Source organism: Tamandua tetradactyla, chromosome 17, assembly GCF_023851605.1.
Source record: "Tamandua tetradactyla isolate mTamTet1 chromosome 17, mTamTet1.pri, whole genome shotgun sequence".
In the NCBI taxonomy this organism is placed as follows: domain Eukaryota; kingdom Metazoa; phylum Chordata; class Mammalia; order Pilosa; family Myrmecophagidae; genus Tamandua; species Tamandua tetradactyla.
The window spans coordinates 27,412,160-27,430,790 of record NC_135343.1 but is presented as its reverse complement, the minus strand read 5'-3'; the positions used below and the strand labels follow the sequence as shown (position 1 = coordinate 27,430,790).

At 36.5% G+C, this 18,631-nt stretch overlaps 1 long non-coding RNA gene across 2 annotated transcripts in view; it reads right to left on the bottom strand.

Annotated features, from left to right (window-relative positions):
• Window positions 1-18,631, bottom strand: part of LOC143660831 (uncharacterized) — a 62,207-nt gene that overhangs the window by 28,158 nt on the left and 15,418 nt on the right. The gene's annotated exons all lie outside the window — the stretch shown is intronic.

The following is an 18,631-nucleotide window of genomic DNA, read 5'->3' as shown; positions in this document are numbered from 1 at the left end:
ATTACCGCAAGGGGACTTTGCAAATACGTTTTTACTCACTGTTCAAATCACTCTGGGATTTATTGGGGCACCACACTGGACAAACCTACAAAATCTCATGCCCTATTCAAGGCTCCATGTATTTATGGTGTTCAATTAACCTGTCCATATATGTTACATTAGGAAATGCACTAATCAAAATATAAATTTTGTACCAAATAAACATTTCTTGCTTTAGTCTCTCACAGAAATTGAAGTTTTAAAGTATGAATGACCATCTATTTTCAACACCCTGCAATATTGACATTCCTTTGATATTCCTCATGCAAAAGCATTTTTTAATTTGTATATTTTAGTCACTAGCATTGTACAGTTTAAACATTCCTAGATTATACCATCTCAGTCTTTATCTTCTATCTTTCCTTCCGGTTTCATATGTGTCCCCAGCCTTCCTGCCTCCATCATTCTCGCATTCAGCTTTATTCAGTGTACTTATATTATTGTGCTACAACCAGGCAGTATTGTGCTACCTGTTTCTGAATTTTTACAATAAGTCCTGTTGTATAATCTGTATCCTTTCAGCTCCAATTACCCAATATCTCTACACTATTTCTTTCTCCTGATGACCTCTATTCTTAACTGAAATTCTCCAAGTTCATTCATTATTGTTAGTTCATATCAGTGAGACTATACAATATTTGTCCTTTTGTTTCTTGGCCAACTCATTTTTGATAAGGCTACCACGTTCAGTCAACTGAGAAGAAATAGTCTATTCAACAAACGGTGCTGGGAGAATTGGATATCCATATTCAGAAGAATGAAATAGGACCCTATGTCACACCAAATTTAACTCAAAATGTGTATAGACATAAATTAAGAACCAAGAGTTTAAAACTTGTAGAAGAAAATGTAGGGAAACATCCTCAGGATCTTGTGTTAGGCAATGGATTCTTAGACTTTATACCCAAAGCACAAGCAATGAAAGAAAAAATAAATAAATGGGACTGTCACAAAAGTGAAAGTCAACCTACTCACTGAGAGAAAGTATTTGGAAACCACATATCTGATAAAGTCTTAATATCCAGAATATATAAAGAAATCCTACAGTTCAACATAAAAAGACAAGCAACCCAACTAAAGAAATGGGTAAAAGATTTGAATAGAAATATCTCCGAAGAGTATATACAAACAGCCAATAAGCACATGAAAAGATACACAACATCAGTAGCTTTTAAGAAAATGCACATCGAAACCCCAATAGTATACCATTTTATATCCACTGGAATGCTGCTAGTAAAAAAAAAAAAAAAAAAGAACTACAAGTGTTGGAGAGGATGTGGAGAAATAGGAATGCTCATTCATGCAGGTGGGAACGTAAAATGATACAGCTCCTGCACGCTGTCCTGGAAGACAGTTTGGCAGTTCCTCAGGAAGCTAAATACAGAATTACCATATGACCTGGCAATCCTGCTACTAGGTATATATCCAGAAGAATTGAAAGCAGGGACTCAGACAGATATTTGCACGCCTGACATTCACAATGACGTTCACAATTGCCAAAAGATGGAAGCAACCTACGAGTTCATCGACCAATGAATAGATCAACAAAATATGGTATACACATACAGTAGAATATTGCTCAGCCATAAGAATTAATGAAGTCCTGATATGTGCGACAACATGGAAGAACCTTGAGGACATCACAAAATAATAAGCCAAACACAAAAAAACAAACATTGTATGAACTTACTGATATGAACTAATTATAATAGGCAAACTTACAGTGTTAGAATCTGGAATATAAGTTAACAGGGGATAGACTGGAGTTAGAGAATGGGGGGGTGGATGCTTAATTTTCCAGAATTTCTATTTAAGTTGATTGTAAAGGTTTGGAAATGGATGGTGGCGATGGTAGCACATTATTGTGAGTTTAATTAGCAGTGCTGAATTATATAGGTAAATGTGGTTAGGAGGGAAAACCTTAGGTCGTATATGTTACTAGAATAAAAATTAAAATATAGAACATAAGACTGTATAGCACAGTGAACCTTACTCTAGATGATGGACTATAGTGAATTGTACAAGTACAAAAGCCTTTCATGTATTATAACAAATGTGTAACACTAATACAAGGTGTTTATAATAGGGTGGTGTACGGGGAAAAATACACCTCATGTAAACTCTAGATGAAAGTTAATAGTACTACTTTAATCATCTTTTATAATTGTAAAAAACAGTACAATTACGAAAAAGTGCTATCATCAGTTGTGACAAATGTTCCATACCAATGTAAGTTGGTAGCGAGTGCTGTGTGGGAATCCTATATTTTATGCATGATTGTTCTGTAAACCCACATCTTCTCTAATAAAACAAATTTTTTTTAAGAAACTATCCCTTATCAAGTAGTAATATCAATAATTGTCTTATTTTTTCCAACTATGTCTGTGTAAGGCCAAATTTTACTCATGTATGTAAATTAAAACAACACATTACAAAAGATTGAATGCAGAAGCAGATGGGAGAACCCAGCTGTGCTGTGTTAAACTAGGCTCCAAAGAAATCAGCAAATATGTATAACAATGCCTCTCTTTTCATTAATTATTCTGTTTTAGAAAATACAGCCATTTTTCATAAAATATTATTTATATTAACACATGATGGGCTTATTAAATTATTTTAATAAGTATTTTTAAATTTATTCGTTTTAATTTCTAATATAGTAAATAGTAATAGCTAAGTATAAAGGGATCCTGAAATCAAAAAGTTTGAGAACCACTGACCTAGAAGATCAGCATAAATTACAGAAGAGGTACTGTGAACCTGATCTCTTCAAAGCAAATATGGGATACACCCTTTCCTTATATAAAAACATCAATGATCACGTTTGGATAGTGCTTTGTACTTTTCAAAGTACTTTTATATGCATCAGCAAATTGAGCAACATTATAGTTCTGGTTTCATTTTCTCCTTATTTTATTAAAGAAAATTGAAGTCCAGAGTAATCAGGCAGTTTATTCTGGGTCAGAGAGCCAGTGACAGTCCTGGGCTCTGACCGCATATTTTCCAGTTTCCAATTTCACAACATTCTGTAATAATCCTTTAAACATTCAGAAACAATTTGAAATCAATTAATATGTGAAGAGTTCAAATTACAAACAATTTTAGGAATAGGTTTATTAAGTTACTTTCAGGTAATATACATTTAAACTCAAGTATAGACTCAAATCATATTTATGCTGTTCATGTTGAATATGCAAATTATTTTAACTTATGAATTAGTGATGACTAAATGCTTTTTTTTATAACTTCTTTATATCTGTGCATTGCATTAAACTGAACTGTATGAAACTGTTCTATCATTTTATCTTACGAAAACTGCAATTTCATTTGGCTCAATCCAGTACAATTTTAAAAGCATAGAAAAGATTAATGAAGTCTATTAAATTAGGTTAAAAGTTACATAAACAGTAAAGAAAAATAAACTGAAAAATAAGAGTCCTTCTGTAAATCCCAATTTTTTGTCTCAAACTTCTAAGGTAAATACTATTAACAATTTCTGTCTTTCCTTCTAGTTCATGTGTACTAAGCAAATTACTCTGCAAATTCTTTTTTTCCCTTGATATGTTTAGATACCAGTCCATTCAATTAATATAATTCTATTCCTTTTGTAGTTCTATAAGTATATTGAAGGGTATACCATGACTTATTGCTGAATTAAAAGAATGATTGAAGTACAACATACACGTAAGAAAGTACATGATCTTCAAGTTTAATTCTTTTCTACGTGCCTGTATACATGTGTCTGTGTATTAATTTCTGCATGTGCATGTACCTGTATAACACCATCCAGATAACGGACAGAACATTTCTAGAATCCTAAAAGCCTCCATCAGGCCCCTTCCCAGTCGGCAACTACCTCCCAACCCAGCAACTGTTGTTCTGATTTCTATCACCATAGAACAGTTTTGCTTATTCTCAAACTTCACATAAATGGAATCATAAATACCCATTTTTGTGCCTTCTTTCTTTTGTTCAGCATCAGTTCTCTGCTATTGGTCCACACTCTTGTGTGCAGCAGTACTTGTTTTTATTTTTGCTGTATAGTTTTCATTACAGAAATTTATTCACTTTATTGTTGATGGACATTAAGTTTTATTTTTTAACTTTTTAGATATTTTTAATATAATCATTATGAACATTCTTTACATGTCTTTTGGTGGACATATCAATTCATTTTATTTGCTATATTCCTACTTGATTTCATTTCGGTTTAAATGTGTGACTATACCTTTTAAAGGCAGCCCTTTACAAAGGAAGTACAACACACTCATCACACTAGCAAATAGTGCTATAAAGTAGATGGGTAAAATACAGAAGTTATAAGGGAAATTTAAGAAAATATCTTTTAGTTGTAGAAATGTAAAGAAATGCATAAATGAAAATGAATGCTCTATTAAATGCTATTTATATGAGCTGGATATTAATGAAGGATTCGTTTCTCCATGCAGAGACCCTGGATAGAGAAGACATTCTATAATAAGAGTACAGCCGGTATCTTTTTCAGGCTAAAGATATCAATCAGTAATATACCAGCTAAACTTATCTCTATGATTTCATTTGCATTCTTTCCAGCATATGGCTACTGACTTATTTTGAGTATACTATTTAAAAAATCCATATAATACATACATTCTAAGTAGAAAAATTGAAGCTGTCAATCTAGCAATAGATTAATATTAATCTAATCTGATATTCAATCACTTTCAGATAAGTAATTCTTAATAAAGAAAACTGCACTAGGAGATAATCTCTATATTTATATAAATGAGACTTTCTATTTTCAATTATATGTTTTATTTAAGGAATTTTACATTAAATAATGAATTGGATTTCTGGTTAAAGTAAAAATTTACTAGTAAACTGTTTTATTTCTCTCTGATGAGCATCTTTTAATAAATTAGCACACTCTTCCAATCTTAATATTTTGGCATAGGAATCAAATTTATTTTTTGATGATTTAAGATTTTTTGTTTTTATCACTTTAAATATCAATGATTGTTACAGCAGTGCTGTAGATGTAGATGGGCTAAATGACTCTGGAAGTCATCCAGAGCATGATCTGGAAGCTACTTTTAAAATTAAACTTCTACTATCATGTGTTTTCCTATCATTTACAACTTTTTTCCTAACTATAGAATATTGAAAGGTATAGTTATTTGAGAGTTCTAGCGCGGTGGTTAGTTGATATTTTACCTAACTCATATCTTTAAAATCAGATATTAATTAAAATGTCATGTAGCATATCATAAACAAAACAAAATTTAAAAGTACTATATTACTTTGTTTTACCGAAAACGTACTCAGTATAATTCTTAGCAAACTATCATTTTTTCCTTTTTTAATTTTTTAAGCACACTAAAGAACATGCTCTTAACATTTAAATCATTCTAGCATTATTACCTCTGTTTTGAAACATAAACATAATTCTGTTTTTTTCATTGCTCTAAACCATTATTATTAATAATCTTAAAATTACTGGAAATAGGGCTGTGAGTGTGGTTATTTTCTTTTGAATAAGCATTGAGTGACCAAAGTATGTGTGTGTGTATTTGTGCATTTGTGTATTAATATATATGCATATATATACAAAAATATATATTTGGCTTAAATGGTGGGAATTTATTTATTGGCTCACAGTTTCAGAGTCCAGAAGACCAAACAAAGGCACTGGCAAGCCAGTGCTTTCTCCCAGGGTTGGTAAGCATTCTTTTTTTTTCTGATTTTAATATTTTTATTGTAAAACCTTAACATACAAACATTCTTGACACACAAACATTCCATACATGGTGTACAATCAATGGCTCACAATATCATCACGTAGTTGTGTATTCATCACCATGATCATTTTTTTGAACATTTGCATCACTCCAGCAAAAGAAATAAAAAGAAAAAAAACTCATGCATACCATATCCCTTATCCCTCCCTCTCATTGACCACTAGTACTTCAGTCTACATTGGTAAACATTCTGGTGCTGGTTGCTGACAGTCCTGGGGTTCCTTGGTTTGTATTTCTGTCTCCAGAAATGGAGATGGCAATGTCCTCTCTTTCTGGCAATGGTGACTTCTGGGTCATCTTTTTAAAGTCCCTTATAATTTAGATTAAGGTCCACCCTCATTCAAGTGGGCCATACCTTAACCACAAATAATGTCTACAAGAAGTCTGTATGGATTTACACCCACAGTAGAGTAGATTAAGATTAGGAACATGTTTTCTTCTAGTGTACATAATTCAAACTACCACAGCGGAATGGAAGGATGGGCAGGAATGAACTATATACTCCTCCATTCAACACCTGCAATGAGCGTCAACCATCTGCAAACACAAGGAATTGCAACCGCAAAGAAAGCATAAGAGATCTCGGATCTGGTGGAACTGATGTTCCAGCTGGGGAGACAACCCGTTCTGCTCCAGACTTACAGGGCTTCCTTCTCTTCCTCAGAGAGCCCAGAGGCTCAGAGGGCTCCTCCTCCTGCAACACGCTCCAGCCACTCTGGAATACTTGCTGTCCCTTAACATGCGACCGGCCTCTCTCCTGCAGCCCCCCAGACAATGGCTTTGCCTCTGCCTGCAACAGTCTGCCCTTAAAAACCCTACAGTCTGCCCTTATAGACCCTACTTCCAACCCAGTCACTTGCAAAGAGCTGGTCCTTCCCTGCTGCCCTCCCCTCCTGCTACTCCCAGTCTCGCTGCCCGGTTTTGTCGTCTTTGCTGCAGGTAACATCCACTGAAGTCATCTTCCCAAAGTGTATTTTTTAAATAAAGTATCAACTGTGGTCATTTATGAATGAGAAATGATTTAAAGCGCTGGAGACCACACATTGCTCTTATGAGCTCAGGACCTAACTGCCTACTTGACCTGTCTGCTTCCACATCAGTAACTCAGCAGGTCTAAAGTAGAATCCAGGCCCCCACCCCTTTGGGGGTTGCCACTCTCCCTCACCACTTCCCATCTGATCCTCTTAGACTTCCTCACTTTAGACAGAGGCAAACCCACCTTCTCTGTTGTTTAAGCCAGAATCCCAATCTTCTCTCTGATTTTTCTCTTTTCCTGGCCCCACATCCTGTTCCTCAGCAAATTTTGTCAGTTCCCCTTCATAACCATATCTCATTGGTTCTCTCCTCCCCATCTCACAGCAACCGCAGTCCCCAGGCCACCATCTTCTCTTGCCCAGGCTTCCACATTTGCCTGCTTCCTGGGGACATTTCTTTTACCACTCTCTGTTCTCCACACAGCAGTCAGAGTAATCTTTTAAAAACACAATCTAGTGTTACTCTACTACAACCCTTACCATTATGCTTCAAATAAAATTCAGCTCTTTACCATGGTCTGCTAATCCCACATGACGGGGCTCTGTTAACCTCTCCACCACCATCTGGGGCCATTACGTTCTAGGGACACGGCCTCCTTTTGATTCCTGAACATGCCAAGTAAACTCTTCCCTACCTTCTCACTTTCCTCTCCTTAGGTTATACCCACCTAACTTGTCCCTTTCTCAGCATCCCATATTCAACTTAAATGTAACCTCCTTAGATAAGCCTTTCTTTATCTTCCCTCCTAACTAGCCCACCATCTTCTATTCCTGCACTCTTTTTTACATACTAGTGTTTACCAAATATCATAATTATATATTTGTTCATTTTTTTGTTTATCTTCTTACTTGTAGAAAGAAGGTGGGATTTCATTCAACTGACCCAAGCCAAAAATTACAGTGGCTGAGAGAGACCATAGTTTATTTTTTCTCTCATATAAGCCAAGTTTAAAGGTTGGTAGATCAGGGTTAGTAAGATACCTTGAGAGACGTGGGCTCCTTTTATCTAGTGGCTCCATCAGTTTAGCCTGTGGCTGTCATCTCACAGGAAGGTAAATGTTGTCTTTATTCAAGGTGAGGAAGTTATATACTGTGCTGGTTTGAAAGGAAATATGCCCCCTAAGAAAAGCCATGTTTTGATATAAATCCCATTTCAAAAAGGTAGAATAATCCCTATTCAATACTGTATATTTGAAACTGTAATGAGATCATCTCCCTGGTTGATGTGATTTAGTCAAGAATGGTTGTTAAACTGGATTAGGGGATGACATGTCTCCACCCATTTGAGTGGGTCTTGATTAGTTTCTGAAGTCCTATAAAGGAGGAAACATTTTGGAGAATGAGAGATTCAGAGAGAGCGACATTACAAAGCAGAGAGTCCACCAGCCAGCGACCTTTGGAGATGAAGAAGGAAGATGCCTCCCAGGGAGCTTCATGAAACAGGAAGCCAGGAGACAAAGCTAGCAGATGATGCCTTGCTTGCCATGTGCCCTTCCAGCCGAGAGAGAAACTGTGACTGTGTTCGCCATGTGCCTTTCCAGATGAGAGAGAAACCCTGAACTTCATCGGCCTTCTTGAACCAAGGTATCTTTCCCTGGGTGCCTTTGATTGGACATTTCTATAGACTTGTTTTAATTGAGACATTTTCTCAGCCTTAGAACTGTAAACTAGCAACTCATTAAATTCCCCTTTTTAAAAGCCATTCCATTTCTGGTATATTGTATTCCAGCAGCTAGCAAACTAGAACATATACACAGTTAAAAATTGTGAATTCCCTAATGAAATGATTGATTCACAAAGGATTATCAACTGGCATTAAAACTTTTAGGTGAATGGCTAATGAGAAAAGAACAATCATAAGGTGCCAAAGAAACTATGCACAGATTACTTTTTGACCATGGGGAGAAAAAAATAGCTTTGTAAGTGTAGAAGTCAGGATGTCATACTTAATCCAGTGGCCAAACTTGGCATCATTTGTGGCAAGGCAACCAAATGCTCCGTTTCGTGGTGTGATGCGATATGAGGTATTCCATACCACTTTTGCTGAAATGTTAAATTTGAATTTAACTGGTCCTTAAGCTCTAACTTCCAGTTTTACAGGAATTACAAGGGATAGAGAAACAAACTAAATGATACATTTAGCATTGAAGCAACCAAACAAATTCAGATATTCTATAGAATAATTGTCCCTGTCTCTGTCTCTATCTCCTTAACACTCAGGATCACGAGTAAGGGACTACTCTACTTTAAAGATACTGAGGGGCCATAACAGCCAAATGTAATTTGTGGTCCTCAATTGGATCCTAGTTAGGACAAACTAGATGTACAAGACATTATGTGATCAACTGAGAAAATTTCAATATGAGTGTGTAAAAAACAATGACATGCTATTACAAAATTGCTATTCACATTGTTTGTTGTGATTATGTCATTTTGGCTATGTAGGAAAATGTTCTTTTATTTCAAAGATGCACACTAAAATTTAGGGGGAGGATATCACAGTAATATCTATTTAAAATTCTTGAGCCAAACAAATTGGGGGTCTATTTCTATGAAAGAAAGGTATATGGGATTAGAGGCCAACAAGAATCTTTGACACATTTCCACCCCTAGATTGCAAATTGCATGAGAACGGGGATTGCGCCTATTTTGCTCAATCACTACCTAGTGCATGCCCAGTATGGAGCTAGCACTCCATATATATGTATTAAATAAATAAATGCATGAGAATGGGAAGTGAATGTAGAAATGACCCATTACGTCCACTGACTTTAGGAATTCAGCAGACATGGCTCAAGAGGTTATTGCATTTGAAATAGGTGCAGCTGAAACATAATAACCATGACCTAAAAAAAAGGGGAATTGTTAAAAAAAAAAAAAAAAAAAGGTGGGACAGGCAATGGTGGCACAGTGGCAGAGTTCTTGCCTGCCATGCCGGAGACCTAGGTTCAGTTCCTGGTGCCTGCCCAAGCAAAAAATAATAATAATAATAAATAAAAAAGAGGAAAAGTAAGGAGGTGGTGCCAAGAAAAAACTAAAGGTAGGAAATAGTAAAATAATAATTAATAGAATTTTGTTATTACTTTTGCTGCCCCATAACCCATTCCATTTGGAGTTCAGGGTGTTGAACTGGCCTTTTATAATAAAAGAAAAATAACCAAATATAGAAGATAAATTTAGCATGTTTTGAGGAGATTGTTAGAAATAAAAGTCACTATATTTTCTCCTGCTCACTCCCCGCCTTCTTTCTCTTACTACTGATGTAGTAAGATAGCCAGGCGTCCACTTGCTGACCACAGTTCCAACCTGTTAGCCAATAGCATTCCACAAGGAGAGTTTCCCTTTGCCAGCATCTTCAGTGAATGAAAAAGTGTTACATTTCTACTATGTGTGTTAAGTACTTAGAGAAAAAAGGAAAAGGAAGAAAACCAATTACCTTTAAATCATAAATCTTGTCCTCCAGAATCAAGATCAACATATATCAAACAAAAATAAAAATCCCAACAATACATTGCCTTTCTATGGTGATTTACATTTACAAAGAGCTTTACAACAAAATTTCATTTATTCCCTTGCAGAGTGGCTAGAGGAGAAAAGATGAATTGTCTTGCTCAAAGCCATCTCTGTACTTCAGAAATAAATCTGGCAATAGAACCCATCTGTTCTGACTCCTTGTCTTTCATTCTTTACACATTGCATTACCTCCTAAAAACCAAAACTTAAACCAGTATTGCAGTTTTAACTATACAGTGTGCAAGGACAACTAAATTACCATGTGATGATGGACCGAAATAAGTCTTGGCTGAAGGGATGATTTCTAAAACTTCCTGTCTTTTTGGACTTTTTCCCCCATTTTTCTTAGCAACCAAGAAGCACCCCTTTGTTTTCCTTCCTTTTTTTTTATCTAATCTCCACCAACAGCAGATCCAGTATGAGTTGCTGATCACCTAGGGGGAAAGAAAATCCCCAATACCCCCAACTGTGCTGAATATTGCAAGAGGTGCTTTGGCATTCTACTATGAGAACCTCATCTAAAATTTCACTTACAGAACTGAAGCTGTGAAAAGCATAGATGAGGCTGAAAGTGGCAGGTAGCTGGCATGTATACCATGGAATTTCTGTATGGGTGAAAAAATAGATCTGCAATATTGCGTGGTACATTTAACATTATCACCACCCACATGTTCAGTTGAAAGCTGTTCGTAGCTGAGCAGAAACCCCTGATCCCCTCCTACGTCACATCTCAGCTGAGTTTGTGTGTGAGCCGTGGGCAGCTTCATCAAGAATATTTGTGCCCTTTACCCAAAACAAGCTTTCCAACTGTGCAACACTTGTAGAATCTATAAAGTAGAGGGTTAATTTAGAAATATTTCATAATAAATGAATACTAAAAAAAATCAATTTAAAAAGTGTTTTCTCTTGCTCTTCCCTCTCCTTTATCCTCTATTATTTCTAACTAGTCCCTGAGGCCTATTGTTTTTTTAAGCCACTCAAAGACACCCCTTACTCCACTCTCATTACCCTGGTTTAAGTTCTGTTTACCTTTGCTACTACAAAAGACCTCTGAACTATTCTCATCATCCGTTCCCTCTTTGACTTTCTCCAAGCTGTTCTTAACATTTTCTGAATCATTTTATTGCATCAAGTTCTTCTCTTGCTTTCTTGTAAAGTTTTAAGTCTCTGACATTCAAAGTCTTCTAGATATGGCCTCACTTTACCCATGCAATGTTATCCTACTCTCTAATAATAATAATTATTATTATTATTATTACTGTTAAGTGAGTTCCAAGTCCCAGACTCTGTAGGCGCTTCCCATACACAATTTGCTAACACAAACCCTTGCTGCAATTAGACCAGTGTCCTAATGGTTCCCCATATACATGTTGCTTTTTCTATAGCATGCTATATTTTCTATTCATTCTGTATTCCCAAATCCTACTAGTATTTTGAGCCTGAGGTCTTTTCAGCAACTCCAATAATTCCCTCAAATCTTCTCTCTTCTCTATCTGATTTTTAACATACTTCTTTTTCTAAGCCACATACATATATTTAATTCCACTAAATGGTTATTTCATTGTTTCAGATATGTACATATACCTCCAGTTAAATTGTCTTATATTGGCATCCCTGGACAGACTTCAAAGAATACATGAACCCTTTTAAATTGCATAGGTTGTGTTTGTGCACTTTTTCTAGGGACAGAGGTCAGGAATTTTCATGGCATCCCAAAGAGGTCAGTGAAGAGAATTGAGTTACCTGTTGGGAGACAAGCCCTACTTTTAGTTCAACCCTTCTACCCAAACCTAGGAAATACACTTTATTGTATACCTTCTCGTTCTCCCTTTGGAAAAGTTTCTAGCCTTAGCCTTAGCTAGAAATTCATGTGCCTGAGTTTAAAAATTCTGATCCATTGTTTTACTCTGTATTAAATGAGGTGTCCTGAAATTTGGTTTAGAAAACACAACCACTGTATTCAGAGCTTATTTCAACAATGATTTTAAATGAAATATTTTCAATAGGCAATATAGTTACATGATTTGATGGTCAAAACTACATTTTAAAAAAAGGTTACCGAACCAGAGAAGTCTCACTTTTACCTACCTTTTATAGGTAACTATTAACAAAAACATTTAAGTATCATAGATAATAAAATAATGCCTGTGGCTTTATTAGTCAAGTTTCTTTGGGTTGTGAGGTAACAGAAATCTATTTCAAGCCATTGCAAGCAAAAGAGACATTTATTTAAAGAGTAGGGTTTCTCAAGGAAGGAAGAAAAGTGCAGCCAGACTTCACGAAGGATTGGAACTGGGACTTGGGAATCCATCGGGAACACAAGCACCTACTTTTTGTCTGACTTATTCTCCCTCATTCCTCTCTCTTTCTTCTCTGCAGACTGGCTTTGTTGCTTGGTGTACACAAGGCCAAACATGGCCATCTCTTGTTCTTGAGTTTTACATCCTCAGTTCAAGTAACCAACCCAGCTTATTATCTCTCAGTGCCAATTCTGAGAGAGAGAGAGAGAGAGACAGAGACAGAGACAGAGACAGAGAGAGAAAGACTCTGTTTGACCTGACTTGGGCAAAGCTGATCAGCTTTGGACAGAGTGACAGGGAAACATGGTTGCCAAGGGCTCTGCGTAGAACGTGGAGAAAAGGGGTATGGAACAAACTAATATTCTCAAAGGTGCCTGCTAAAATGGACTTGCTGACTACACTGGCTTTTAATTTTCATGGGTTTGAGGTCACCTTTCGCCTAGAAAGGTACCCACTGCTGATTATCTCTTTTCTTGTTGGCAGAAAAAGGTCCCAGGGGAGCCACAGTTTTTCTTCAGTAGCACACTCTCATAGGCCTGGTGGACTAATTATCCCTATTTTTTCTTAGAGTTTCTAAAAATGTCCCTGGACTAATTCACATTGGCTGCTGTGATGGTTAAGTTCATATGTCAACTTGACTAGGTTATGGTATCCAGCACTGGCTTAATTGTTACTGTGAGGCTATTTCATGGATTTAAATTATCAGTTGGTTGTATCTGTGGCTGATTAAATCTACAATCAACCCAGGAGATTGCCTTTGGCAACGAGAGAAGTCTCATCCAGTCAATTGAAGGCCTTAAAAGGAAACGTGATGATTTCAGCAGTCAGAAAGAAGACTTTCCCACTCTACTTCAGCCAGCCAGCCAGCTAGCCAGCTTCTCCCGGGGAATTAATCAGAAACCTTCATTGGAGTTCCCAGTTTGCAGCCTGTCTTATGAAATTTGGGCTTGCCCATCACTGCAGTCATCAGGGCCAATTCCTATAATAAATCTGATGGTATAAATATATATTCTCTAAGGAAACGGAACTGATAGGCATATATATATAGAAAGAATACTGACTAATAGACTAATACAGATTTGGTATTGGGAGTGTTATTGAGAAACAGAATGTTAAGGATGAAATTTCTGAGTTGGTTTGAGGCATTTTGGAATTGGTTCTCGATGAATCAGATTCAAAGGCACTAATGACTATTTCCAACAATGAAGATGGCATGATATTCTATAGTCTGAGTCAACAATAGAGATTCACAAAATAGCACCACTGGCAAGACTGTTAACAGAATTGACACCCTAACAGAATTCTGTAAAGTTAAGTATAATGACATTGACTAGTTGTTCCTAAATATGCTGGATATGATAGGTAAATAAAAAGATGAACTCAAGGCTTCAAATTCCCAACTTAAGCATTGTAAGAAGGACATGAAAGTTTCTATATGTACCTTGAAAGAAAATCTTCTTTCATATAGACCCAGACTTAAGATTTCTGAAAACCAGACCCAGAGTCTCACTGTGTGAGTGGCTAAACTGCAGCCAAAATTGAATTCCCAACCTTGTAAATGAAGGCATGGATTGGAGAGGAATGGGATTCTGAAAACTGGAATGAGGACATATGGGTTGATAATGATGATGGTAGGGATATTGAAACCCTAGATTTGTTGAATGTTTGCCAAATAAATTTGTAATGGTTTGCTCTGAGGAATCAGCCATCCAATTTGAAGAATTTAATTTAATTTAATTAAGAATTTAATTCCACTGGAAGAAATTAACCCTGCTGTACCTGATAAATCTAGACCATCTCTCCTAAGAAAACAGCCCACACATCTTTCAGAAGAAATCAATCCTTTTTCACCATATAAAACTGCAGTGGAATGCCCTGAAATGATTAGCTTGCAAGACACTTCAAATTCTTCTCATAACCCCCCATTTCCACCCCTCTTTTCTTCCAGACCTATAAATAGACAGAAATCCCAATAGACCCCAAAAAGTCAAGTACAGATTGAGGCCCATAAGGAGGTGTGTTTACTTCAAAAGAACTGCAGGACTTTTCCAATTTATATAGAAATAAATCAGGGGACTTTATGTGGGAATGGATATTAAGGGTGTGGGATAATAGTGGAAGGAACATTAAGTTGGATCATGCTGAATTTATTGATATGGGCCTACTAAGCAGAGATTCTGGATTCAATGTTGCAGCTTAAGGGATTAGAAAGGCTCCAACTCTTCAGATGTTGACTGAAGTGTAGAGCAAAAGGTGACCTATATTTCCTGAGGTCAAAATGCTAGGACTGCCTTGGTAAAATGTAGATGTGGGGAATCCAAAGGCTTAGAGAGACTGGAATGTCAGAATGGATTTATGATGTAAGACCTGCTCACCACCCAAGGAATGTCCAGAGGATGCATGAGTATGTTTATATAGATAGGTAAAACAGGTATCTTTTTCTTTGCTACCTTATTCCCTCATCATATGACAAAGATGTATTAACTTTATGTTAACACATAAAGTTATATTTAAGTTATAGGATATTAAGTTTAAGAGTGAATATTACCCAAGGATTTACAACTTCTTCTAGGGAAAGTTAGTGCATTTCTGGGTGTATGCAGGACAGTTGTGTATAGTTAGGCAAAAATATGGCTGCTGTTCTTATTTGGAGATTAATTATAGATTGCTGAGTTGTGAATAGGTGCCAAGTTGAGAAGAGGTGGATTATGATGGATGTTATATGTCAACGTGGCTAGGTTATAGTACTCAATTGTTTGATCAAGCAAGCACTGGTCTGATTTCATTACTATAACTCATCAGTAAATTGATTGCATCTGTGGTTGCTTATATCTACAATCAACTGAAGAGATTGCCTTTAGCAGTGAGAGAAGTGCCATCCAATCAGTTGAAGGAGAAGTGATTATTTCAGCAGTCAGAAGGGAGACTTTCCATCTTTACTTCAGCCAGCCAGCTTTTCCTGGGGAATTCATCAGAAAACTTTGTTGGAGTTTCCAGCTTGTTGCCTGCCCTGTAGAATTTGAACTTTCCTATCCCCACAGTCACATGAGCCAAATTCTATAATAAATGTCATAATACTTTCAGAATATATATCTCTCCTGTGGGTTCTGTTTTCCTAGCGAATCCTGACTAACACAGCTGCAATGTGCTACTCTTATGCTAGTTGATGCTTATATTAGTACTTCTGGCCATCTTATTGGCTAGTCAGAAACAAGGACCATTACCCACTGTGCTGGTTTGAAAGAATGTATGTCCCCTAGAAAAGCCATGTTTTGATCTAAATCCCATTTCATAAAGGCAAAATAATCCCTATTTAATACTGTATCTTTGAATCTGTAGATAGATCATCTCCCTGGAGGTGTAATTTAATCAAGAGTGGTTGTTAATTGGATTAGGTGATGACATGTCTCCACCCATCTGGGTGGGTCTTGATAAGTTTCTGGAGTCCTATAAAAGAGGAAACATTTTGGAAAATGAAAGAGATTCAGAGAGAGCAAAGGATGCTGCAGCACCATGAAGCAGAGAGTCCACTACCCAGCGCTTTGGAGATGAAGAAGGAAAACACCTCCCAGGGAGCTTCATGAAACCTGAAGCCAGGAGAGAAAGCTAGCAGATGACACCATGTTCACCATGTGCCTTCTCACTTAAGAGAGAAGCCCTGAACTTCATCAGCCCTCTTGAATCAAGGTATCTTTCCCTGGATGCCTGTGATTGGACATTTCTATAGACTTGTTTAATTGGGACATTTTCTCGGCCTTAGAACTGTACACTAGCAATTTATTAAATTCCCTTTTTTAAAAGCCATTCCGTTTCTGGTATATTGCATTCTGACAGCTGGCAAACTGGGACACACTCACCAAGAATAACAGCAGAGTGCTCTGTGGCACACTCCAGCATCTGACTGTTTTGAAGAAGATGGGAGTGAAGTTGCTAAGTAATAAAAGCAAATATTGTTGGTGTAACAGTGATACTTAATTTTAATACATAAAGAATATGGCTCTATGATTTGAACAGTGAATAAAAAAGTATTTGCAAAGTCCCCTTCGGGGAATGGTGAGAAAGGGGGAAAATTCAACTTCCCCAAGTTGAATTCTTGATATTCTCACAAGCAGTGTGCACAATCAAGGCTATAGGCTGAGCTCCCCCAATCTTGGGGTCTGTTCATATGAAACTTTACCCCACAAAGGATAGGTCAAGCCCACATAAAATTAGGCCTAAGAGTCACCCCCCAAGAGAACCTCCTTTGTTGCTCAGATGTGGCCTCTCTCTCCAGCCAAACAACAAGCAAACTCACCACCCTCCCCCTGTCTATGTGGGACATGACTCCCAGGGGTGTGGACCTTCCTGGCAACATGGGACAGAAATCCTGGAATGAGCTGAGACTCAGCATCAAGGGATTGAGAAAACCCCTAGAATGAGCTGAGACTCAGCATCAGGGGATTGAGAAAACCTTCTCGACCAAAAGGGAAAGAGTGAAATGAGACAAAATAAGTGTCAATGGTTGAGAGATTCCAAACAGAGTCGAATGGTTATCCTGGAGGTTATTCTTACGCATTAAATAGACATCACCTTGTTAGTCAAGATGTAGTGGGGAGGCTGGGGAGAACTGCCTGAAAATGTGGAGCTGTTTTCCAGTGGCCATGTTTCTTGAAGATGATTGTATAATGACACAGCTTTCACAGTGTGACTGTGTGATTGTGAAAACCTTGTGTCTGATGCTCCTTTTATCTACCTTATCAAGAGATGAGTAAAATATATGTAATAAAGATGAATAATAGGGGGAACAAATGTTAAAATAAATTTAGAGTGAAATGTTGGTGATTGATGAGGAGGAGGGGTGGGGGGTAATGGTATGTATGGATTTTTTTCTGTTTTCTTTTTATTTCTTTTTCTGAATAGATGCAAAATGTTCCAAGAAATTATCATGATGATGAATATGCAACTATGTGATGATATTGTGAATTACTGATTATATATGTAGAACGGAATGATAAAAAATTACGAATGTTTGCGTTTGGTGTTTTTTGGTATTAAAAAATTAATAAAAAAGAATATGGCTCTAATATATTTATATATCATGGTAGTGCTAAATGAACTTCACAGAAATTAATACTTTTTTGATACTTTTCTTATCATTTAAGAATATAAATAAAGTAAAAAGTGTAGAAGCCATTGGAGAAAATCAAAAGGGCTATTATCTGTTTAGATGACATTTTCCACAGAGAACTAATAATAGCAGTTTTTCTTTGCTGTTCTCTTTCTTTTTAAAATAAATACTTTGTTAAAACTTCCCAGGGATTTTACTTTCTGAAATTCTTATCTTACTACATAAAATATCCTCAATAATCTTTATGGATTAAAGCTAACCCGTACAGAGTGCTTCTGTGTGTCAGGCCCTGATGTGTTTTATAGGATTATTTGCTAATCCAAACAATCCTATGAGGTGACCTCTATCATTATCCCCATTTTATAGATGAAGATGAGGCACAGAGGAGATAACTCCTCAAAGATGCAAAGCTAGTAAGTGGCAGTACAGTAATTCAAACTTGAGAAATTTGCCTTTAGAATCTTGTGCTTTTAATCCCTATGTTCTATGTCTCAAAGGCAAGGATCTTCAAAACAGTGATTTTCAAATTGTTTAGCATAGGTTTTAGAATATGTGACATTGGAATACTTGATCGTGTGAATACTTCACCTACTGGTGAACCTCCTTTGCAAGGACACAGAGCTGAGGTTTATTTTATTTTTTATTTTTTTAACTTTTTTATTATATAATATAACCTATATACAAAGCAAAGAAAGAAAGAAACAATGTTTTTCAAAGTACTGTTCAACAAGTAGTTACAAGACAGATCCCAGAGTTTGTCATGGGCTACCATAAAGCTGAGGGTTTTAAAAATGTATTTTTATTGAGAAACCTTCCCACACATGTAGTCCAACCAAAGTATATAATCATGGCTCACAATAT